The sequence below is a fragment of the Lepidochelys kempii genome, chromosome 3 (assembly GCF_965140285.1).
Source record: "Lepidochelys kempii isolate rLepKem1 chromosome 3, rLepKem1.hap1, whole genome shotgun sequence".
Classification (NCBI taxonomy): domain Eukaryota; kingdom Metazoa; phylum Chordata; order Testudines; family Cheloniidae; genus Lepidochelys; species Lepidochelys kempii.
The window spans coordinates 104,731,506-104,756,734 of NC_136382.1; the positions used below are offsets into that span (position 1 = coordinate 104,731,506).

General features: G+C 40.8%; 1 protein-coding gene across 5 annotated transcripts in view; it reads left to right on the forward strand.

Moving 5' to 3' along the window:
* PDE7B (phosphodiesterase 7B) overlaps positions 1–25,229 on the forward strand; it is a 278,426-nt gene that overhangs the window by 29,843 nt on the left and 223,354 nt on the right. For 2 of the 5 annotated variants that reach the window (XM_073337393.1, XM_073337394.1), the window contains exon 1: positions 23,303–23,660. The exons of the other annotated variants lie outside the window; for them this stretch is intronic. The gene's annotated coding sequence lies outside the window, so the exon portion shown is untranslated. Of the gene's footprint in view, positions 1–23,302; positions 23,661–25,229 lie in introns of those variants that run through there. 5 annotated transcript variants of the gene reach the window in all.

Consider the following 25,229-nt stretch of genomic DNA (forward strand, 5'->3'; position numbering starts at 1 on the left):
GGGGAAATCAGATTTTTGGATAAATCAGACACTTGGGTTGAAGGGGAGTTTGGTTTTCTGTGGGCATTTAAATTGTATTTTGTAACTTGGATCAATGTCTGTTTTAATTTTTTGTATAAATCTAAATAAATATATTTTAATCAGTTTTAAGGTAGGCCCAAATTTGGAACTGTTTTCTGTTGAGCATTGAAATACTAATAAAACTAAGCAGTTTTTGGTTTGGAAAGTTAAAGAAGCAAATAATTACACATAGAGATTTAAAGGATTAGGATAAGTTAGGTTGGTGTGAAGAAGAGCTGATAAAAGTATATGAAACAACTGATTACGTGATATGAATATGAATTTTGATTTACTTCCATCTAAATTTGTTACATTCCCTGCCTACAGAAAACAAACATGAAACAGTATAATTTGCTGTTAAAAGTTCTTTCAGTGTTAGTGTTTAAGCATGAAACTTTCTCTTTGGAATCCCTGGAAACCACTCTCATTTTTCCTCTGCTGTGGTTGAGCTGTGGCAAACATTGTTCTGAAATTGTAGACTTTAACAATCACTATTGATTTCTTCACGAGGGACCAGTAGTTCATCACATACAGAATACATTTTCACAGTCACTCATTTTAATAGGTTATGCAATGAGATATATGATTAAAATTGGCATTCTGAACTATTTTCCTACATTTTCAGATGCATTTAAATCAAGAATGCTAAATCACAGGTGATCGTTTGCAATATACAAAATCGTCATTTCAGTGAACTGTTGTAATTTGGGAGAGATATATTTACACAGTGCAGGGATTTCCTGTCTGGATTTCTTGGGGCTACAAAAGATTCACTTGAGTTTTGGAGGCTGGTTGGCCAGCAGAATTTGTTGTCTTTTCAGGGTGAAGAACAGCAGAGGGGCTGTAATTAGCGCTTATGCTCTCATGAGAAAGGCAAAATGCTTTTAGAATGATTCCCAGAATACATCATGTGTCTCATGTTGTGCTGGTTAACTTCTGATGTCTCTTATTTAGTCTTTTTTAATCCAGTTCTATTCGATACTCATTTCATTGCTTTGCAATCTGAAAGTGCCAAAGATTACCTTTTAGTAGAATCCAAACATCAGTGGTTTAACAAAACATTTGTCTACGTTAGGTATAGTTCTCTTAAAGTACATAAATTCCCGAGATTGGAATGAAGTATTTTGAATCCACATGAACATTTCCTATTACTTTTATTCCTCATTTGAGCTCTCTTGCTGAGTGACATTTCAGATGTTTTCTCGAAAAAGAAAAAATTTACTCAGTTTGCATTTTAACATTAAGTATTTGAACCATCCCAGTGTCCATATGTTTCACTGTTCATGTCAAAGTGGGGTTCAGAAGAAAATGATGATTTAAAAAAGAAATACAACTTCCTTATTGTATATACATGATTGTAAGCAGGAGGCCATTTCACCTTACTCAAAGCATACACACAGGATATGGTCCAATTTTATCTCCTTCCTGGAGTTTCTTTATTGTTAAATTAAAATGTTCTCTGGAGCTTGACTTGTCCTAGGGTTTAGAAGCTCCAATACCTATTTACATCATGGATTGGAGTTAATAGTATCCACCTGCCAGCATGATTTAGCAAAAATAATTCTGCATCTTTATATAAGATCCTACCACCTAATTTTAGAAGAACCCTGCACCTCTCTGTAGGGTCCTAGAACCTGACATCAGGATGAATCAGCAGAAGAGCTCTACATCACTCTGTAGGGCTCTGGAGCCTCCCACACTTTTTAAAAGGAGTTAAGTCTCTGAATAATAAAGTGGAGTGTACAGTATTAAGATCTAAAGTGGAGTGTACAGATTAAGATTACATTCCAGTCATTAATATTTTCCTCCTGATTACAAAAGGGTAGCTCTTGAGCAATATAGCATGATTCCTAGATCGAATCTTCAACTTCATTAGTCATTGATTAATCATCAAACCCTTCATCAGTTTTCTTACTTGCATCTTTTTCTCTTAAGCTGAAAGATATTCTAAATTCTTACTTTTATTAAACCTTTCAGGATTTCTGATACTTTCTTCACAGGGTGAAGGGAATGCAAATGTAAGAGAGTAGGCATCTGCATTCAAGTGTTTCTTTGGTTATTACAAAGAAAGTCACCTCTGTCTTTGCACCCTGTCCTGTCAAGGAACGGACCTGGTCATCAATGGTGAGCCATGTATTCATGATGACCTCCTGCCAAGATTATTGCAACTCTAGGAATGAAACTATGCACTTCGAAAAATCTCCCAACTAATTAAAAGACAGCAGCCTCAATGCTTAGTGACATGGGTTAGTGTGAACACATCACCTTAATGTGCCACTCTCTGCACTCATTTCCCCCTTAAATACTGAACCCCTCCAGATGCTCAATGACTCCTACTCCCTGGTAATATGTGAACCTGCCACCTCCAACATTCCGCTTGCAATGAGTGTAGGAAGCCATATTCAGATAAATGTTCCCAGATGACAGAGCACAACTCTCAGCCACCAGTGTCCTTAGACTGTTGAAGCTCTGAAGCCACTTCTTGAAGTAGTGTCCCTATGGATGCTCCATTTCAGGTGTGCATGCCCCTCCTAAGCTCTTGATCGGAGATTTATATTTGGTAGTGCCCATTTGATCTGCACATCTGCCCGATGCCTCCTCGTGGCAGACACTGAGGCTATGCGGGGGGCACGGGCAAACCACCCTCAATTCATTCTCTATCACCTGGGCCAGAGATGGAGTACTAGCAAGTCCTTCTAAAGCGTACTCAGCCTTTCTCTTTACCCCTTTTTCTATCAAAGTTATTTAGTTTATGGTTGTTGTTAGTGTTAGCATAGTTACTTAATTAAGATGAGAGGACTGTTTTCCCTCTCTTTCTCCCTGGGACACCTGTTCTCTCCTAGTGGGATATGCCGGTTTGGCAGGATTCAAATGCTGCCTCTCCTGCTGTGAGGCTGTACCATTGAGTGACAGACACTCCAAGTGCATCTGTTGCCTGGAAGAGTCCCGCATCTCCCAGAAATGCTCCTTTTGCTTAGCCCTTAAATCCAGGGCTGGGAAGAACAGGAAGATAAAGCTCAGACTGTTGGCAATGGAACATTCCATGCAAATACCCTCTGAACCATGTCAGGAGACACAACTGCCCCTCCGTCCCCCGATATATCTGTCCCAGGACAGACCCAGTACCCCAGCGCCACTAGATTACATTTGAAATTTTGTTCATTTCACCTCCAAAATGTTAATTTTTAAATGCATTTCATTTCAAAACAGTTGGAATTTTTTGTTCTGTGGAAATTTCAAAATCTTGACATTTCATTCCATTTTGGAACAAAAATACTTGGATATTTTAAATTATTCACATAACTAATAATATTGCATTTTTTACCCAAACCTAGCAAAAATCCCATAAACTGTGTTCTTTGTAGACTGTCTGAAAAGGTAGAGAGAGAGATTATTGTTGTGGGGTCTCTTTTTAAGTAACTAAGACACACCCAGGCTATAGTGATCAAAGTCAGAGGGGTCCCTAGGTAGAGTAGTCCATGAAGAAATACAACACAAGGTTTATGTCCATGGTAGTATTTTTTATAATTGTATCATCCACCTGAGCCCCTACATTTTTTAAGTTTTCTTTACAGACCTGATTTTTCTTACTTTCACAAATATTCTGTATCTTTCCTTTTCCCGTTTTATTCTGTCAGTTTCCCAAGGTCTGTATTTATGCGTAGGGCCCTACCAAAATCATGGTCCATTGTGGTCAATTTCACAGTCAAAGGATTTAAAAAATCGTAAATGTCATGATTTCAGCTATTTAAATCTGAAATTTCATGGTGTTGTAATTGTAGGGTTCCTGACCCAAAAAGGAATTATGGGGATATCATAAGGTTATTGTAGGGGGGGGTTGCGGTACTGCTACCCTTACTTCTGCGCTGCTGCTGGCAGTGGCGCTGCCTTCAGAGCTGGGAAGCTGGAGAGTGGTGGCTGCTGGCCAGGAGCCCAGCTCTGAAGGCAGAGCCAGCAGCAGTACCAGCAGCAATACAGAAGTAAGGGTGGCATGGTATATGGTATGGCCACCCTTACTTCTGCGCTGCTGCCTGAAGAGCTGGGCCCTCAGTCAGCAGCCACCATTCTCTGGCCACCCAGCTCTCCAGGCAGCAGCGCAGAAGTAAGGGTGGCAATACCGGAACACCCCTAAAATAACCTTGTGACCCCCCCCCCAATTCCTTTTTGGGTCAGGATGCCCAATTTGAGAAACACGGGTCTCTGGGAAATCTGTATAGTATAGGGGAAAAGCACAGAAAAGACCAGATTTCACAGTCTGAGATGCATTTTTCATGGCCATGAATTTGGTAGGGCCCTAGTTATGTGGCTACACTATAGTTTTGTTTTGTTATGCTTCTGAATAGCCTCATCATGTTTTTCTGTGTTCCACTGAGTACAGGCTACCATTGAGTTTTTTGAGAAGTACAGGGAGTTCCTCTTTTATTAGTTCCAATTCTCTTGTGAGAAGTGCCTTCTCTTTTAGCTCCTTTTATTTAGCATTTACTGAAACTTCTGCAGCATTCTCCAATTCACCCAAGTGACCTTTTCTTCAGTTCTCATTTGCTGTGTCAAATACCAGCTTTATCTGTTTTGCTGTAGTCAATGCATGTTCCTTCTACTATTTCATTTTCTTCTGACTGTGTTAGCTAGCTTTATCTCTGCAATATCAATCAATTTCTGCAGCCATTGTACCATAAAAACCTTCATCACAACTGCTTCTATTTGGTTGGCAATACTTTTCTGGGATTATTTTCTTGCTAACTCTTTTTCACATTTCTTCCATCTCTTCACCTCTTATAGTGCATCTTACTACAGTTTTTCAGTTTTTACTTGTCAAGCATCTTTGCTTTCTCTTCTGATTTCCTGGAGTCTTGTACTACTCTGCCTACTGCAGCTTGAGATAGCTGTTTCCGTCATCTTTTCCCATAAGAATTAACTGACATTATGGTATTGACGCAATTGACTCCTGTTATGGGTCTCTCCATTAACTCCTATTCTACCAGTTTGCATCCTCTCCCTTGTGAGTTCCCTAGGGGTGAACTCCTGCTTGGCCTATATTAGTCTTTTTCAGAATCTCTGCTATGATTGTCTTCTCCATGTTGACACTGGCACAGATGACACCATCCAGCTGAATTATATGTCCTGGAGAAACACAGGAGCTCAGGGTGCTGCATATTGTTTCACAATGTATAAATCACATTTAAACACCACCCCCAGTAAAAAATAAAAATAGAGCATTTATTGAACACTTTAGTTTCAGAAGGTCTGCATCATATTGCACGTATTTTTAGTTCTGCTACCATAAAAGATAAAGACCAAAAAGACTGACTGTTATCCAGACCCTGTCCTCTGCACCTGAGACTTGCAGTTGGTTGTTCATTTTATCTTCTTCCATGAGAATGTATACCACAGAAAAGCCAGTTTATTAATGTACATGGGAAGGAACCTTGTATAACAAAATTGTGGACTTTTACCTAAGAAACTACAGCAATATTTGGCAAGCAGTATAGATTAATATCAGGCACATCAACCATCCCAACTCTTTCGTTAGACTTTTCTCTCTAAAATGGCTGCCCCACAGTTAATATTTTAATGGCCAAACTCTGCCCTCTGTTGCATCCTTGCAATCCCACTGTAAGTAAAGGAATTGCCAAAGTGTAGAATCTGGCCCTATGCTTTGTAGGCAATCTCAAATATATTAGCTTTGGGCAACATATTACGAGGAAGAGAAGGAAGGCTAAAGCTCTGTTTCCTTCATAGTTCTAGTCTGAAAATATAGGTGAAGTAGATTCCCATGGCCAAACTGTGCTCCAGTACTAAAATGTGGAATCCATCCTTTATGGACTTATGCGGGTGACCTTCTAATATTCCAAAGATAAGAATACTGAGTGATGTGGGTGCCCCAACCTAAGCTGCATTTTTGTACACCCCAGCTATTTTGTCCTCATTTTAAACTGATGTGACTCCATTCAGTTTAGTGGGGTTGCATGGCTGTAACTAGAGATAGAATGTGACCCAGAGATATATTGGTGTGTAACTTCAGACATAGAGACAGGTTTGAACCAATACCCCAGAACAGTCCTAAACATTGGAAAATCCCAGATTCATATCTGCAGCTTGTAGTTTGCACCAATCCCATACTTAAAACAACAACATTGTTGGCTACAGTCTGTCCTCAGTCAAACCCTGTGACTGCAGGCAAAATTTTGCCCAGTGTGTGTTAGTATATAGGAAGGTCCCTGATCTTCCCATTAACCAGTCCTGCAGTTCTGTTATGGAGTCTTAGTAGCAACTCAGGAAAATAAGGTGGTACCGTGTGACTACTCGACAAGTCTCTGCCTGTGAGCAGTTGACATATTATCAAAGCCAGGATTTTCCTGCCCTGGGTTTTGCTGCTGCAGCTGAGACCTTCTCCAGCTATAGCCTGGGTCAGTCATCCTTTTTGACTATTTGGATCCAAACTTCTCCTTACAATAAGGGAGGATGAGAGAAAGGAATTTCATATGTAGCAAGCGGTTATACAGAGGCACACAGGCAACAGTTCTCTGTTAAACTTTCTGTACTATAGGACAAGATATTGATTCGGGAATGTAAAACAGGAGATCTGAGAATAAAGTGGGGAGGGGAAAACCCTTTCATAATGCAAAGGAATAAAGGAATCTGGAAATCATTGGTACTTAAAGACTGATCATTTTAAATTGCTTTTACCCTCAAGAAATTAACGTTGTTCTTCTCTCCAGTACCAAGTTAGTTGCTGTATTATTAAAATAGCAAACTCTTAAAAACTGAGCTTCTCTTTTGCATACTCTGCATTTACAATGTAGGTGAAAACTGGAACAAAGCAAAGTCCAAATTTAGACCTGGGTGGGGCAAGTGAGAGCAACTCCATTTGACTTCAATTTATTTTATTTAGGTTACATTGCAGGTGTACCTAAATACCCCAAGCAGTATTGGGCTCCCACTTTGCTAGGTGCTGGACAAACAGAGTAAAGATATACAAAACAAAAGAAAGAACGTACAGTATAATTGACACCTGGTCGTCATTTAGTCCAAAATATTCTTTGAAATGACTATGGCTGGCATGTATTAGATAACCACAAAATACCCACTTGTATGTCTCTAATAACATGATTAAATTTGATTTAATACAAAAAGAAATGTTAAAGGAGTTTGAGAGACATATAGCAGTCTCATAAGCTTGAGACTTGGTGTTTGCTAGCAACTGCCAGCTAGGGCTGGTCAGAAGTTTCCAGTCAACTCATATTTCAATGGAAAATTATTTTTGTTTTTTTGTTGGATTTTTTTACATGAATATTTTCATAGAAAGTGTCTGTTTTCCTCTAAAAATCTGATTTTTCATCAGAAAACTGTCAAAACATTTTAACAGAATTTTTTTTTGTTTTGTTTTTAAACAAATAGCCTACATGTTCTGCTGAAAAATAAGCCCATTTTTCCAACCAGCTCTGCTTTCAGCTCTGCTCCTTTGAAGCAGCTCACAACCAGGGCTGGCCTTACCATGAGGCGAACTGAGGCGGCTGTCTCAGGTGCCAGATTATGTGGGGAGGGAGCACCACTAGGACCCAGAGTGTGGAAAATTGTGTCTGCTGCTGGTGCATATGTATTCTCTCTGCTCTAGATGCACAGAGATGGTGGAGTGCTGTGCTGGAGGAAGGAGGGCACGAGACATAACAGGCAGGCAGGAGAAAAAGTGAGAGGGAATAACAGAAAGCAGCAGGACCTGCAGGGAGAGAGAGGAGGAGGAGGAGCCTCTTATGTACCTCTCTAGCACCCCCAGGAGCCTGGACTGATTAACACCAGCTTCTCAGGGAGCTTCCTGTTTCCTGCTGCTTCCCTGAACCCACCTGAGGAGAACAGGTAGTCAACTGAAGTAGTAGGAGCCAGTTAGGCCCTTAAAATGCTGATATCTTCCCTCATTCAGGCCCTGCTACCAGCCTGCTTATTTGTCCCCTTCAATTGGGTGTTGAGAGCCATTATAGCTGGCACAGAACAGCAGTCATGAGTGAAAGAAGAAAATGCCCCTCTGGGGCAGCATTCAGAAAAAGAAAGCAAGCAAAGGAAGATTTTCTATTTAAGCAGGAAGATAAATCTCTCCTGAGATACACAGACACAAATGTTCACGGCGAGCCTTCCGGCCCCAGTGGGGATGTGAGTGGTGAGGAGACGCCTGATCTTCCAGTTAGTCAGACCTGGCAGCTACTGCAGCATCCATATCTCCATCTCAAATGGATGTAACCATGCACATTCCTGAAGAAAAGTGTAGAGCAGAGAAGAGAGTGGTGGAGGCGCAAGAAACAGCTGCTGCTGAGTTTAGTTCCTTAAGTCTAGATGATCCAGGACTGTGGACCCACTTGAGCAATAGCCTGAGGGACTTCCTGGTACTGCATGGGCCATAGCAAGTGAAAAACTTCATGTTCCCCCAAAGACAATGAAAATAGAAGTTTCCATCCAACACATTACTGGCATGCAATTCCCAATGGTGACAAAGTGGAGAGGCCATGGCTTATGTACTCAAAAACCCAGAATGCTGCATATTGTTTTTGTTGGAAACTCTTCCAGTCTAATGTTCCAGCCACATTGGGTTCTACAGGAACAAAGGCCTGGAAAAATCTGGCTAGAAATCTGGCATATCATGAGAAGGCAGCATTTCACCAGAGAGCATTCCATAGGTGGAAAGAGCTTGAGATGAGACTAAGGTTAAAGGCCACCATAGATGATCAGCATGAAGGGAAGATTGCATCAGAGTCTCTTTACTGGCAAAATGTTCTGAAAAGGCTCATTGCCATTGTGAGAATGCTTGCTACCCAAAACCTAGCACTGCGTGGCACTTCAGATCAGCTGTATGTGCCAAACAGTGGAAACTTCCTTACAATTGTGGAGCTGCTGGCTGAGTTTGATGCTGTACTCCAGGAGCATCTAAGAAGAGTCACCGCCCAAGAAATGTACACACACCACTACCTTGGAAAAACAATTCAAAATGAGATCAAACAGTTACTGGCAACAAAAGTCAAACAGAAGATTGTGGCAGATCTGAAGTCAACAAGATATTACTCTGTTATTCTGGACTGCACACCTGACATCAGCCATATGGAACAAATGACTTTAATGATGCGTTTTGTAACAACAACAGAACCTAGTGAAAATGTCCCTGCAATGGTGACTGTCAGAGAGCATTTTCTAGAATTTATTGACATTGATGATACTACAGGAGCTGATATGACAAATGTGCTTCTTAAAAAGCTGGAGGATATGGGAGTTGTGATAGGTGACATGAGAGGTCAGGGCTACGATAATGGTGCCAACATGAGAGGAAAGAACAGAGGAGTGCAGACACGGATCCGAGAGTTAAACCCTTGAGCTTTTTTTGTCCCATGCAGCTCTCATTCATTGAACTTGATGGTCAGTAATGCAGCATCAGCTTCTAGTGAGGCTGCTGAATTTTTTAATGTAATTCAAAACATCTATGTCTTTTTCTCTGCATCAACTCATTGATGGCAAATTTTGAAGCAACATCTGGGAACATCCTCTCTGACACTGAAACCACTGAGTGCTACATGATGGGAAAGTCGAGTGGAGGCGATAAAGCCTATCAAACACCAAATTGGGAAGATAGATGATGCCATAGTTGCCATTATGGAGGATAATGCTATGACAGGAACTGTTCGTGGGAGAACAGTGGTAGAGGGAAATGGAATCACTGGAAACATACATAACTTCAAATTCCTGTGTGGCTTAGTGTTGTGGCATGACATACTGTTTGAAATAAATGTTGTAAACAAGAGACTCCAAAGTGTTGACCTTGATATATCTGGAGCAATGGAACAACTGGACAAAGCAAAGTCATACCTACAGTCTTACCTACAGAACGTTTCAAGCAGCTCAAGGAACACAGCAGTATATTTGTGATGTTGTATGATATTCCAAAACTCCTCACTATACCTGAAGAAGACCTACACCAGCAATGCAGGGCACTAGAGACAGTGTTGACACACGATGACATGCACGATATTGATGCGAATGATTTAGGTGATGAACTGAAAGCCCTTTCAAGGTACATTTCAGCAGGATCAACTCCAAAGGCTGTTCTGAAAAACATATGTGCACAAATAACATGACCACCCTCTTTCCAAATGCTTTTGTTGCTCTGTGCATACTTCTAACACATCCTGTAACAGTTGCCAGTGGAGAACGCAGCGTCTCCAAGCTGAAGTTAATAAAAACACATCTGTGCTCCACAATGACACGGGAGAGTCTGGTCAGCCTTGCAACTATCTCAGTAGAGCATGAGCTGGCCCAGACTGTGGACCTTCAGCAGTAAGCAGTTCAAATCTTTGCAACCAAGAAGGCACGGAAACCATCACTTTGATTATTCAAACAGATAAAAATGCCAGTGTTTACTATGCAGACAAGAAAAATTACATTTGCTGTTCAGGCGTTTGAAAAGTTAAGTGTTACTTAAAATTTTTGAACAAGGCATTTTAAGTTGTTAGTTCTCCTTTCTTGGGGTAGGTGGCAGAGCAGTACCGTGAGAGGAGTAGAACAGGAAGAAGGCAGAATTAGGACCTTTCAAAGTTTTGGCCCAGGCAAGGGGGCATGGGAGCATCATTTGAGCTCCTCGCCTCAGGTGCCAGATTGTTGTGGGCCGGCCCTGCTCACAACACTGCTCTGAGCTATTTGTCCAGATACAAAACTCAAGGAAAACTGTCACCGTTACTTGAAATCAGATTATTCTAGCCAATAGGAGCACTTATTGTGCTGTTAAATTTAGACTTTTTATAAATGGATGCAAATCCAAGGAACTTACGAATGATCTGAATATGGCTGGTAGACTCCACCATTGCCTATGTCGATACACTCCAATAACTAAATCACTCTTTCACTGCAGGATTTAAAAACATTGTGCTAAGGATATGTCAGAGAACTAGGCTAGAAATAAAGTATAACTATTATTTCCAAATGAGAAAAGGAGAACACACAAGAGTCTACTGTAAAGGGATATTACTAGGGATGGTCAACATTTTTTTCTGGAAAAAGTTTTTCATCAAAAAAATGGGGTTTTGGCAAATACATTTTTGTAAAAAAAAAAAAATTCAACAATTTTTCTTTCGAAACTTGAAGTAGTGGGAATAATCTGACTTCCTTTAAAAAATACTTACTTGTTTCTCTCCCCACCTCTTTTTTTCCTTCTGGAAATGGGTAGGAAAAGTTTTTTAAAAGTTAGAGAAAGTGAGGAAAAACTAACTAAAACAACTGTCTCTCAGTTATTTATTTTTTCCCCTCTGCAAAATGGTGGAGAAAAGTGTTTTAAAAACGAGTGAAAGTAACACTTCCTTGAAACTATTGTTTTCAATTGAAAAAGGGTGAAGTATATATTTTTAAAATGCCATGCCAAAATGCCAAAAGCACTTTTTTAAAAATGAAACAATTTTTCAAAATGAAATTCATTTTGAACTTGTCGCAAGAGCAAGTGAAAAATTTTGAATGAGATTAAACCTGTTTGTTTCCTTTATAATTTTTATGTGGGGAGCAAAACCTCAACACTTCGACAACCACTAGAAGTTACTAAGATAGGCCAAAAATCAGGCTGTGTAAAAACTGTTTACTTGTTTTTGTTATACAGATACCACCTTGAAATATTTGCATTACATTGTATAAGATCGTTTCATTTTAAAAAAATTCAGTGTTTGAAATGCAAACAACATTGTGCTACTGCAGCAGAACTGGAAAGTAAAAATGACCCAAAATAGAAACATAAACTAACTGGTTTACAGATGTTTCACTGTCTGAGTGTGGTACACAAAGTTAATTGTTTTAACAACAATAAATTATATTTGTAAAACGCATTTTGTTTTAATAATCACAATTATTGAAGCAATATAACTAAAGAACAGAATTTTACTTGAGTTTTTTATCTTGTTTGTGTTTCTTTAAGAGAGTTCCTAATTTATTTATTTACCTATTATGTTTGCCTTCTGATACACTGTAGATGTGCAAAATGTCAGCGTACCTGAACTCACTCCAGTAATGCAAGCTGCTTATTGCAGCTCTATGGAAACGAGGCACGGATCTGTGAGAGCATGGAATATGGGTATGGGGAATGGGCAAGCATATAATTGTATGCAAATGTGGTCATGAAAATTTGCCCTCTTTTTTTTTTACAGAATGGCTTGATTGTGTGATCAGCAGATGCAATGTGTATCCGTCATTTTCCGGTGTGATGTTAGCTAGGGTCATTTTGCTATTTTCCAGATTTACATAATAGAAGAATCCTGCTGTTTTGCATGAGTGCTCTAATTGTTTCATTCCTCTTCCTGCCCCCGCCACATATTTTATAAGAGAAGAAAATACACTTTGCATACAGTCTCCCAATGGTGATTTGTAGAATATATTTTATATCATTACCGGCTCAGAAATTCCTTGTTTTGCCTAGATAAGATTTAAGCTGTAGTGATAGTCAGCACAACATGTGTTCCCAGATTCATATATATTTACAGTGAGTAGTAAGGCCTCGACAAGACTACTTGGGTCATTCACCCTTTAATAGGCCAGCCATGTGTGTCGTTCCCTGTTAACTAATCTGTCCTTGGACATCTACAGTGATGGTGCTGTCAATTACCTTCATCTGTTCCATTGCACAGTTCTTTTGACTGCAGATAATTTTTTCCCACTGTCTTACTTACTTTTCTTAACTTAGCTTTTGTAAACAAGAGTTTCTTGCTCTCAGCCAGTTTCTCCTGCTACTGGGTATTCAGTGCCGATGCAGCTTCTCACGGTGTTTCACTTGCAGTGATGCCATTACATAAAATAAATGTTTGTGGGTGAGTGAGGATAGAATAAGCACCATTTTATGCCTCTTACAAGGAGTTATACCTAATAATATACGGTAAGTATCTCCAAGTAAGCTTTCACGTAGCGTATTGTGTGCAGACGCAGGCAGATCTTTTGACACTACCTCCATTTGCGAAATGTTCCATGCAAACTTGCTTCTACCCAACACATCTATTATTGGCTCTCTCATTTTGCTGAAAAAACATTGACATCAGCCATGCTGAAATTACACAAATTATTGTTAGTGGCAGCTGTTTTAGCATACTCGCCAAAGGGAAGTGATGGAAACCCCATCACTGGAGACATTTAAAGCTGGACTGAACAATTCACTGGAATGTATATTGTAGTGAACCGTCCAGCATTAATGGGAAGATGAACTAAGTGACATAACAGGTCCTTTCCATCTCTCCATTTTAGACAATTTTAAAGGAATTAACTATACATTTCACATTTATTGTTCTACTAATTTTATTGTGTGCCTCATGTTTGATCTTTGCCCTATATTTGGACTTGGGCATGTTGAGAGATCTAAGAGAAATCTTACATTTTTAAAAAACTTCATTAATTTTCATACGTATTTAACGTGTTCTGTGCAGATAATGAAAGGTTTCAGAGTAGCAGCCGTGTTAGTCTGTATTCCCAAAAAGAAAAAGGAGTACTTGTGGCACCTTAGAGACTAACCAATTTATTTGAGCATAAGCTTGCATGAGTTACAGCTCACTTCATCGGATTCATCCGATGAAGTGAGCTGTAGCTCACGAAAGCTTGTGCTCAAATAAATTTGTTAGTCTCTAAGGTGCCACAAGTACTCCTTTTCTCTGTGCAGATAATGTCCTCTTTGCAGGCACCATTACAAGCTCTAATCTGTATGTGCATGAGTTAATCAGAGGATATGCATCAATATTTTCTTTTTTCAAAGAGGTTACACTTTACAGTAAACAATCAGTTCCCATGTATGAAATGTGAGTACTGTACACTTGCCACACCCCCACTGTGTTGTTTGTTTAAGGTGGAAACAGGAGATCGCTGGCATACTAATGTGTTCTGTTTCTGTTATAGCAAGAAGAAAATAGTCTAGTACTATATTTCAAGGTTCGTAGCCAAGGAAAATGAATATATCAGATTTGAAATCTTATACTGTAATAAATTCTATTTGACACTGAATAGTCTATGCTGAAACTACATTATTTTTATGTATTGGCCTAGTATGTTTAAATATGGATTTTTTTATTGGCAGATTTTACATTTTCTTTTGCAAACACTTATGACGGATGCATTTTATGGCTGAAAGAGCAATGTCTGTCAATTCTCAACACGCCAAAGATTAGATCTCTGTCAGACTGCAATAATAAAACATTGGAACTATAGAAAACTCAAAGGTCAACTGGATATGGGAGTTATTCTTATAGGGCAAGTTTCGTAACAGTGTTTGTTGTAAGGGTGTCAGAAATAGCTTCCTAGCAGAATTCTTCTGCCAACATTCTGAGGATAAAATCTCCTCCTCTAGAAAACCTTCCTGCCTGTGTTACATTTCAGCTATGGAAGATTCTCATGCCAGCTTCAACTGACAATTTTGCTTGGGGGGAGTGAGACTAAAAGCTTTGTTTGTGCCTTCACTTAGAAAGAAACTATCAAACCCTTTCTCAGTCTCCTTAGTCCTTCTGGTTTCTGTTATATTCATTAGGGAAATAATAGGGGAGACAGACTGCTGGTGGGTACCAAATAAAAACCCAGGTTTGATCAAAATTTAGAGCTTGACCCTTTCTGTAATGGGCCAGATATGAACACCCCATCATTTGAGAACTTTTGCACTAGAGATTGGATTTCAAACAATCATGTTCAGGAGTGTTAGGATCCAGGATCGTAGGTAGGTGTATTATAGAGGAAAGAAGTCTGGATCCAGATCCAATGTTCTGATTTGGGGCATTGGCTCCAGCATTAGAAATAAGATATCGGTTCATGGCTTCAATCACAAACCAAATTTAACATAAAAACAGCTGAGCACTTGATAATCTGCTAAGAATGATTTTAGGACTCTGAGTAGCCCAGGAAGTGAATCTGGGATCCCTTAAAATTTCTGCTGTTTGGGAAGCATGTGGTGGGAGAATTTGGATTCCCTTCATAGAAAACTCTCTGCTGAATAGTCCAAGGAATGCCAAAGGTATCCAGGGAATGCCAATGGCAAGTAGTAGGTTGGAGAGTAGGACATTCTGGGATGCAATACAGACCAGTGAGGGTCTGTGTCACCACTTGTCCTGCAACCTGGGATGTCTCACAGCACTTTGTTGCTATAGGTCCCAACCTGAGTTCCTCACAAACAGCATGCAGGTCACAGCCTGAGTGACTGTATATAGCCACAGCCCTGGCTCAGCAGCTCTGACCCAAGCAGCCTGTCAGCAAACACCGGCCACAGCCTGGCTTCCAGCAGCCTTGGTTACTATTTGTAGGGTGACCCCAACACACTCGCTGTCCTGGATTTTCCTCAAAAAAACTGTCCTGCCCTCTCCTGGGCAGTTTTGGTATATGAGGTTTTTTGCCACTCTAAAGGGATCAACAGTCTGCTACCTTAAATGGAGATACCCAAAAATTCACAATACTGGATTAGTTGTAAGAAAAGAATAAAACAAGTGTATTTAACTATAAAGAGAGATTTTAAATGAGTACAAGTATTGAGACATCAAAGTCAGAAAAGTTTACAAGAAAAATAAAGATAAAAATGCTTTCTAAACTTCACCTTGAACCACATGTTTAAGTCCCTTACCACATCTTTCTAGAAACTTTGCTGACAAAACTCTCAGGCCAGTATCTGCTCCCAACAGCTGTTTCTTTTGTCATCTTAGGTGAAGAGAGAGATGGATAGAAAGAGAGAATTTGGGGTGGTTTTGCCCTTCACTTTTATAGTCCAGTTCCTCTTTGAGATCCATTTCCATAAAGCAAAGCAAAGTTTATTCAAACAGTAGAGGAGACATGGTTCTGATAGAGTAGAAGTCCCATGCTGTTTCTTCTCACTCCTACTTGCTGCAATGCATGTTTTCCTTGGATCCTGTCTTCCCCTTTCTTGCTGTATGAGGGTCTGTTCACAATTATATGTAAATTGAGGTAAACACACATTCCTTTGTTTAAGACCTGCTTAACCAGTTCTGCCTAATCGGGGCTACATGGGTTTGAACATGTGCCACCAATATCATAGAATCATAGGACTGGAAGGGACCTCGGCGGTCATCTAGTCCAGTCCCCTGCACTCAGGGGCAGTTCGTAACTTTACACATAATGTTGCTATGTACACTTCACCATGATGTTATTGACCAGAGAGTTATTAGTTTTCAAATGATGCCTCATAAGGCATATTTTGTACAAAGATTATTACAATAGTGTATAGGGTGTTAATACAAGGGTGTGCCAAAAGACATACGTGTGATAGAGGATCTAGTAATTCCTTTCTTTTCATATAATATGATGCATGTTGTCTTTCTAGTTGGTCCAGTATGGCACGCAGTTCCTCTGTGCAATATTTCATTGGTCTGCAGTAACTGGAATCCCTTGCTCTTAGTCAAACTAATAATATACTTTGCACTTATACATAGTATCATTCATCAAAGGATCTCAGCGTTTCCATATAATGAATTAAGTCTCACCATGAGGAAGAGAGGTTTATTGTCCCCATTTGACAGCTGAGTAATATCAAACACAGCGAAGTGAAGTGATTTGCCCACAATCACAAAATCAATGCAGAGCCAGAAGTAAAACCCCACAGCCCTGACTCCAAGAGACGCTTCCTGCCCTCATCATTATACACATCATCATGTTCTCATTACTCCTCTAATGTTTAGGGCAGTGATGAAGCGCCTCCACTCCTATCTGCTTCTGACAAGTCTTTCAATACAGCACTGCCTTTTATATAGTTAATTTCATACTATGGCCTTATCACAACTCTGCTTCATGTTGTGATTGCCTTTCTGAATACAGTAGTGATATATAGCTCTGTTTTGATTTTTTTCTTGCTCACTGAATTTTGCATCCTGTATATATAATAGATTTTTTTAAAAATATTGTTACAAGAACATTAAAGATACAAAGTCAACAAATCAAATATTAGGAAATAACAGAATTGGATTGCCTTTGAAATCTTAATCTGCCAGCTAGTGCCTGTGCATTATGCTAGTCTTGAATTACATGATCACATACTATGTTATGAACATTTTTAGTGTAGTTTTTTTAATGTATTTTTATTTTTTAAAAAGCCAGCTAAAAAAACCAGGCTTCATTGTGTGGAATCATATTGACATCCATATGGGTCATCAACAGTTAGAACCTTCAGATTCAAAGCACAGACCTCTGACATTTGATCTAATAGGGTAACTGATAGCAGTAGTAGGCTGTTATCCTCTATACATACCAGCCAGTGGAGGGGCATGAGACACACTTTGCCAGTGGGTTTTGCAACTATTTGATGACAGCAGAGGAACAGTAAGACATCTATACTACATACCACTTTTGGTTATGCAGCCTAGCTGACTCATTAGGGTGTCAGGAGTTCTGAGCAAGCGCAGTGCTGGCCTTACAGCGCACAGGGACTACCCTTGTACCTACTCTACATGCTGCCAAAAGAAGACTGCGCTGTACACATAGCCTAAATCTGCACTGTCCATAGGTGCTAGAACTAGAGGTATGGCGGGTGCTGCAGCACCCCCTGAACTTGAAGTGGTTTCCATAATATAAGGGGTTTACAATTTGGTTCAATGGCTCTCAGTACTCCCACTATACACATTGTTCCAGCACCCTGGCGGTGTCCGTCCCAGCCTTCCTCTGGCCTCACATCCCCCTTCTCAACCCTTTCGCATTGGAGCAAATTAAGCTACTCCTTTCCCCTTTCCCGGTGAAATACACTCACATCTACTTGTATTGTCACCATAGAAGAGATTAGAAGACCACCTTATGCTGTAGGCAGTTGAGGTTCCTTTGCGACAACTTGCTTCCTATTGAATGAATAGATTAGTCTTAGATTCTAAGGTCAGAAGGGACCATTGTGATCGTCTAGTCCAACCTCCTGTGCAACACAGGCCATGGAACTTCCCCAAATAATTCCTAGAGCAGATCTTTTAAAAAAACATCCAATCTTGATTTAAAAATTGCCAGTGATGGGAAATCCAATTGTTCCAGTGGTGAATTACCCCAACTGTTAAACTTGTATACTTTATTTCCAGTCTGAATTTATCTTGCTTCAACTTCCAGCCCTTGAATCATATTATACCTTTATCTGCTAGATGGAAGAGCCCATCAGTGAATTTTGTTCCCCAATTATGTACTTACAGGCTGCCTTCTTTCTCTTTGTTAACCTAACTAGCATGAGCTCCTTGAGTCTATCACTATAAAGGATTATTTTCTAGTCCTTTAAAAAATGCTCACCTGCTCAAGCATGCAGTATGTCCTTGAAGTGAGCATCCCTCTCATTGTTTCCTCTTAAGGAAACCATCCACAACAGCCTGAATGCATCCCAGAAAGCCGCAATAAGAGCCTTTCAGCAGCAAGTGCCTGATGGCATGACGTCGCTGTGGGATTTCTATTGAACTTTATGTTCTGATAAACAATGCTGTGGTGCCAGTGACCACAAGACAGAGATTTTCAAAAAGAAAACATTATTATAAGTGGCCAGTGTGACTACTTTATCTATTATTAAGCTCTATTGTAAGAGTTGCTGAGTGGATCACAGGAAGAGCATGGGAGTGGTTGGGGAATCGTAAAGAAAAGCTCAGAGGAATTGTCTTAAATAAATTGAGTTCAGAGCAGGAAGCTGTGGCTCTAACTACATCTTGCTTCTCATCAAACTTGAATAATAAAAAAAAAACCCTACAGTCCCCTTCCCACATCCATGACTCATTTAAATATAAGTTTCTTTCAGCTAGCCCCTGCTTGTCTACGGCTTCAGTCTCTGGCCAAGGCATGAGCACCGCAGAATGACGCCATGTTCTGGAACACAGCTGGGTAAAGTGGTCTTGTTTTTATTTTCTTTAGACCAATAAATCACTTCAGTTGCTTATAGTGCACTGCCATGGGGGTGCCATGGGGCAACAGTAGGGCCATAACTAGGGTGGGGCGAGTGGGGCAGCTGCCCAGGGGGCAAAGCTGCAGGGGCAGAAAATGGGGCGGCATGTGGGGGGTGGGATGGTCATGTGGGGTCGTCATGTGTGCCATCCCCCCCTCCGCCCCCAGATTTCTGCCTTCCATTTAGGACAGAGCTTTTCAAACTGCCCCACAGTTTGAAAACTGACACCTCCTGCCAGAAGCCAGCAGATAGCTAGCCAGTGCCCTGGCTCCCAGTCTGCCAGCCTTCCCTACCCTACTCCCCGGGCCAGGCTGCCACCTCTGCATGGCCAAGCGCTCCCCAGGCAGGGCGGGCTAAACAGTTCTGAACTGCTCCCCCAAAGGAGTCCAGTACTGGCCAGTGGCACCCCCTGGAGCCAGCCCCTCTCCGCAGAGGCCGGCTGCCATGAGATGCTCCCCAAAGCTCTTGCTCGCCATTGCTCTGGTGCTCCTGGCTCTGCTGCTGGTAGCCGAGCTCCATAGGCAGGGGCCAGCTCTAGGGGGCATTGCCAGATGGCACCATGCTCCTCCAGGGGAGTAGCAAAAGTGCACAGGGGTGCAGCTCAGAGCTGTGCTGCCCACCCTGCCTGAGGAATGCTTGGCTGTGCATAGGTGGCCCAGCTCGGGGAGCAAGGCAGGGAGGACTGCCAGGCAGCCAGCCAGCATGGAGAGCCAGGGGCCTGAGCAGCTCCCACCAACTTCCAATCCACCGGCTCCAGGCAGGAGGCAGTAGTTTTTAAACTGGGGGATGCACCCTCACAGTTTGAAAACCTCTGTGGTTTTCAAGTGGAAGTTAGAAATCAGGGGGGCGGGCATGTCACCCCACATGCCTCCCCCATGCATCACCCCTAGGGAGGTGCAAATATGCTTGCTCGCCCCAGACACTAAAATGCCTAGCTACAGCTCTGGCAAACAGAGTATGGAAATGAAAGCATTAACTTTAGTTGCTGGAATAACAGGTGCGGACTCCTAGGGCTGGAGCACCCACGTAAAAAAATTAGTGGGTGCTTAGCACCCACTGGCAGCCAGCTTCGCCCCCCCCCACTCGCCGATCAACTCCTGCTCCTCCCTCACAGCACCTCCTGCCTGCCACGCTCAGCTGTTCCACGGTATGCAGGAGGTGCTGGGGGGAAGGGGGAGAAGTGGGGATGGGATGCACTCAGGGAAGGGGGTGGAGCAGGGGCAGGAAGAGGCAGGATATGGATGGAGTAGGGGTAAGCCCTGAGGCTGAGCGGGGGTTGAGCATCCTGGGGAAAGGAGGAAGCTGGCGCCTGAGGCTGGGATAGCAAAAGCCTGCAAACTCTTTGTCGTTTATCTCAACATATGTGTGTCTTTGGCATTGCAATAACTCCCAACCTGTTAGCTGCAAACAAAAGTACAGTGTGGCTTTATTTTCTGAAGCATCTGTCATACAAACACATCCTCAGCTGCTTTACACAGTTAAATTGCACACTGAGAATTAAACAACAGCAAAGGGAAAGAGCAACTAAGGATGCATATAAAACACGTGTTTTTCGCTGAGTTTTGGAGAGATGAATCAATGAAGCAGAAGGTTACTGGAAGACAGAATGGCGCATTAATACTATTGTAATGAACTGGCAAGTATGTTTGTTTACCACTGCTCTCTACTCGATACAACCAGAATGGCTGAATTTTTTCATAGGCTCAAAACAGAGAGGAGGGATGACCCATGGATTGGAGGACCAGCCTGCAACTGGGGAGACCTGGATTCAATTCTCTTCTCTTTCACAAACTTCCTGTGTTTCCTTGGGCAAGTCTCTCTGTGCTTCAGTTCCCAGCCCGTAGAATGGAGTGATGATGATAATTCCGTACCTCACAGTAGTGTTGTGCGTGTAAATGTATTACAAAACAAGTGTGAGGTGCTCAGATACCACAGTGATGGGGGCTGTATATATATCTTAGCTAGAAGGCTCCGAGCACAGATTCTCCTTTAGTGAGAGGAGCTTTAGCTTTCCCAGCGGGATTGGAATTCTGTCCCACTGGTACTGTGAAGTTCCCTATTGCTACTGCATGCAACAGTGTAACAAGCGTGAAGTCCTCTGTGTCTGTTTGCTGCAATATGCTTTGCAAAAATTGATGCTTTATTGCAGAAGGTTTGTATATCACAGTTTAGGAAAATATATGTGAAACAATGCTTTAGCAAGAACATTTTATTGAAGAAAGTGTCACAGGTCCTTAGAGCATCCTTTCAAAGAACAACAGAAAGAGACTTAATAGTCACCATTGTTATCAGTTATTTATTTTTGTAAAAATATGGTCCCAAAGAGATTCTGCTGCTTGCAGGAACTGCATGTCCATGAGTTGCAAAAGTGTAATCACACATGATTAATAAGTAAGTGTGTAGGGTCTTTAAATACCCATGACCCTTGCCTACTGTCCCTAAACTACCTATCATTCTGCCACACTGAATCATCACCTGAAGCATTTCCCACAAGTGGTTCAGCAACATTGCTGCTAACGGGCTGTCTTTATGCACATATTATTCATGAGAGCTGCTAATTCTCCAGAGATTTCAGTGTGGTTGGTGAAGAGCCTGGTGAGAAGGCATGCACTCCAATATTCCCAAATCTTTGGGGGTCTAAGCACTACCATTGTTACTTAACTGAGGAAGAAAAGATCAGAGGCTAAATACTTGAATGGGCACTGAGACGGAGTGAGAGCCACATATAAACAGTAATCACAGGTTTCAGAGTAACAGCCCTGTTAGTCTGTATTCTCAAAAAGCAAAGGAGTACTTGTGGCACCTTAGAGACTAACCAATTTATTTGAGTATCAGCTTTCGTGAGCTATAGCTCACTTCATCGGATGCATACTGTGGAAAATACAGAAGATGTTTTTATACACACAGACCATGAAAAAATGGGTGTTTATTACTACAAAAGGTTTTCTCTCCCCCCACCCCACTCTCCTGCTGGTAATAGCTTATCTAAAGTGATCACTCTCCTTACAATGTGTATGATAATCAAGGTGGGCCATTTCCAGCACAAATCCAGGGTTTAACAAGAACATCTGAGGAACAGTGGGGGGGCGTGGGAGGAATAAACAAGGGGAAATAGGTTACCTTTTATAATCACCACTAGCTGTCACCTTCAGCCCCCAACCAAAACCCCTCCAACGCATTATCAAGGATCTACAATCTATTCTGAAGGACGACCCAACACTCTCACAAATCTTGGGAGACAGGCCAGTCCTTGCCTACAGACAGCCCCCCAACCTGAAGCAAATACTCACCAGCAACCACACAACAGAACACTAACCCAGGAACCTATCCTTGCAACAAAGCCCGTTGCCAACTGTGCCCACATATCTATTCAGGGGACACTGTCACAGGGCCTAATAACATCAGCCACACTATCAGAGGCTCGTTCACCTGCACATCTACCAATGTGATATGTGCCAGCAATGCCCCTCTGCCATGTACATTGGGCAAACTGGACAGTCTCTGCGTAAAAGAATAAATGGACACAAATCAGATGTCAAGAATTATAACATTCATAAACCAGTCGGAGAACACTTCAGTCTCTCTGGTCACTCGATTTCTGATCTCAAAGTGACTATCCTTCAACAAAAAAACTTCGAAAACAGACTCCAATGAGAGACTGCTGAATTGGAAGTAATTTGCAAATTGGATACAATTAACTTAGGCTTGAATAGAGACTGGGAATGGTTCATTAATTATAAAAAGTAACCTATTTCCCCTTGTTTATTCCTCCCCCGCTCCCCCCCCTCCCCCGTTCCTCAGATGTTCTTGTTAAACCCTGGATTCGTGCTGGAAGTGGCCCATCTTGATTATCATACACACTGTAAAGAGAGTGATCACTTTAGATAAGCTATTACCAGCAGGAGAGTGGGGTGGGGGGAGAGAAAACCTTTTGTAGTGATAAACACCCATTTTTTCATGGTCTGTGTGTATAAAAACATCTTCTGTATTTTCCACAGTATGCATCTGATGAAGTGAGCTGTAGCTCACGAAAGCTTATGCTCAAATAAATTGGTTAGTCTCTAAGGTGCCACAAGTACTCCTTTTCTTTTTATAGAAACAGTAGGATCTAGCAGTTAGATAATGAAAACTCAGCTCAAAATTAGACACTGAATAGCCAACGCCAATCCTTTGTGTATGTGGTAAAAATCTTTTTTTAAAGATAAATATTTAAAACAGCTTTTTCCCCCTCCCGAAGGTGTTTATTTTATTTTCTCCACAACCCGCCATATACTTTACATTCTCTGGGTGATGCACGGTTTACATTGTAATGCTTTTTGCCCTACAGCACGCAAACCCTTTGTTTCTTTCCACATCACCTGGGAATGGTGCAAAGAAACAAATGGTTTGATTTCTTTCTGGAAAGTATTCTTTAAAAATAACTATAAGAGGTTTTTTTGTTTTTTTTTTTAAATTAGCTCCTTTTTCCAGTTGAATGATTTGGCCAGTTCAGGGCCAAAGTTTTCAGTCTAAACCCTGGTGGGTATAATAAGTGGACAGACTTTCACATGAAAAGAGCATTATTTTCTATTACTCATAGGTACCATCAGGACAGGTAACAGCAGGCAATAAAGGTCTGGCAAGTCTCATGGTTTGAGAATGCTAAAGAGGGCCATCCAAGCCAAAAAACACCCTCCATCCCCAATCACTTAGTGAAAATCAAAAACACTTGACACAACTTGGATCAAGTAAAGTAAGTTATGTTTATTTTTGACCTTCTGTGGTGTGCATACAAATGCATTAAGATGTGAATTACTAAGCAGACAGCTTTGCATGGAACACTAGCTTCCATTTTCCCATTTGAACCTTTCCAGGGGGAATCATTATTGCAGAAAAATATTTCTAAACATTTCAATATGCTAGAAAGAAAGCTCTGATTCTTTTGTCAGATAGATATTTACAATGATGTGTACTGAATAATTATATTAGTCAAGATCAAGAATTTCAAAATGGGTGCCTCACGATGGGCTACTAAGTCTATGTTTGGGCACCCTAAATAAGTGACCTGATTTTCAAAATTTCTGAACACTATCAGTGCTGATAGTTACAAACATAGCTATCAATATTTGACTGAATGGGCTCAGTAGGGGGGAGGGTATAAAGGATATCCCCATGCCCTGATTCCAACCACGTCCACAGAGTTCACATCACACTCCCTGTCGGTACCTGGCCCAAGCCGGAGTAGCTAATGATCCAACCCGTGGATCAAATTCGGTGATGAATCCTGGTCATGTGCTACCTGAGGCATGTTGTGCATGCTCTAAGAAGAAGCATGCTGGGGAGTGGGATGTATCTCTACTTCCTTATACATTTAGGTTTTAAATATTGTTATTAGAGCTGGCCAAAAATTTTCCAACAGAATGTGTTTGTGTTGAAAAATGCTATTTTGTTTAAATCAAAACTTGCTGTGGGAATGTGTTTTGTGTTGGAAACACAAATCAAAATGAAGCATTTCAGTACTGTAAAAAAAAATTCCATTCAGAATGTTCTGATTTTTTTCTCTCATTTCAAAATTTTGTTTCAAATTTTATTTTTAAATTATAAATAATGTAATATAACATTTTAAAAGGCAAAATCAGAACAAAACATTTTGATTGTATTTAACTATATATTACTAATTTAAAAGTCTAGGAAATTCCCACACAAAAAACTTCATTAGCTTAGAGTTAAGGGACTTGATTCTCTTCTGCTATAAATCAGGTTTACATAAGTGCAACTCCATTAAAGTCATAAAATTAGTATAAAGTAGTAATAAAGAGTGCCCAAGTTTGATAGACTACATCCTAAAGACTAAAGAAAACTGTTTATTTTCTTGTTTAACTCATTCAACACCTCATTTACACACCATCTACCAGTTCCTCTTTTCAAGGTTAACTACTTTCCTTCCCCCATCCCGCATATTTATATCCTTGTTGTGAACAATCTGTGGGCACCTGGAATTCTGACCATAGATAGAACACACAAACATACATTGTTGAAATCTGTCTCTGTGTGTAACTCCTATATAAGAATTACTGCCAGATTTAGAATAATAATTAACAAAGATCACCCAGGCACATAACTTTTTCTAAACATTATAGAAAAACTTCTTGCTACCACTATTTGCAGTGTGACCCAAACTTTCATTTATACAATATTAAACCATGTACAGAACTACATAATGTCTAGTTGTTGAATGCCACACCACCCTTGTATTATCAAAAACCATTAACTCTGTAACTAGTAAACATGCTCACAGTTCAAGGGTCCCAGAAGGGTGTTC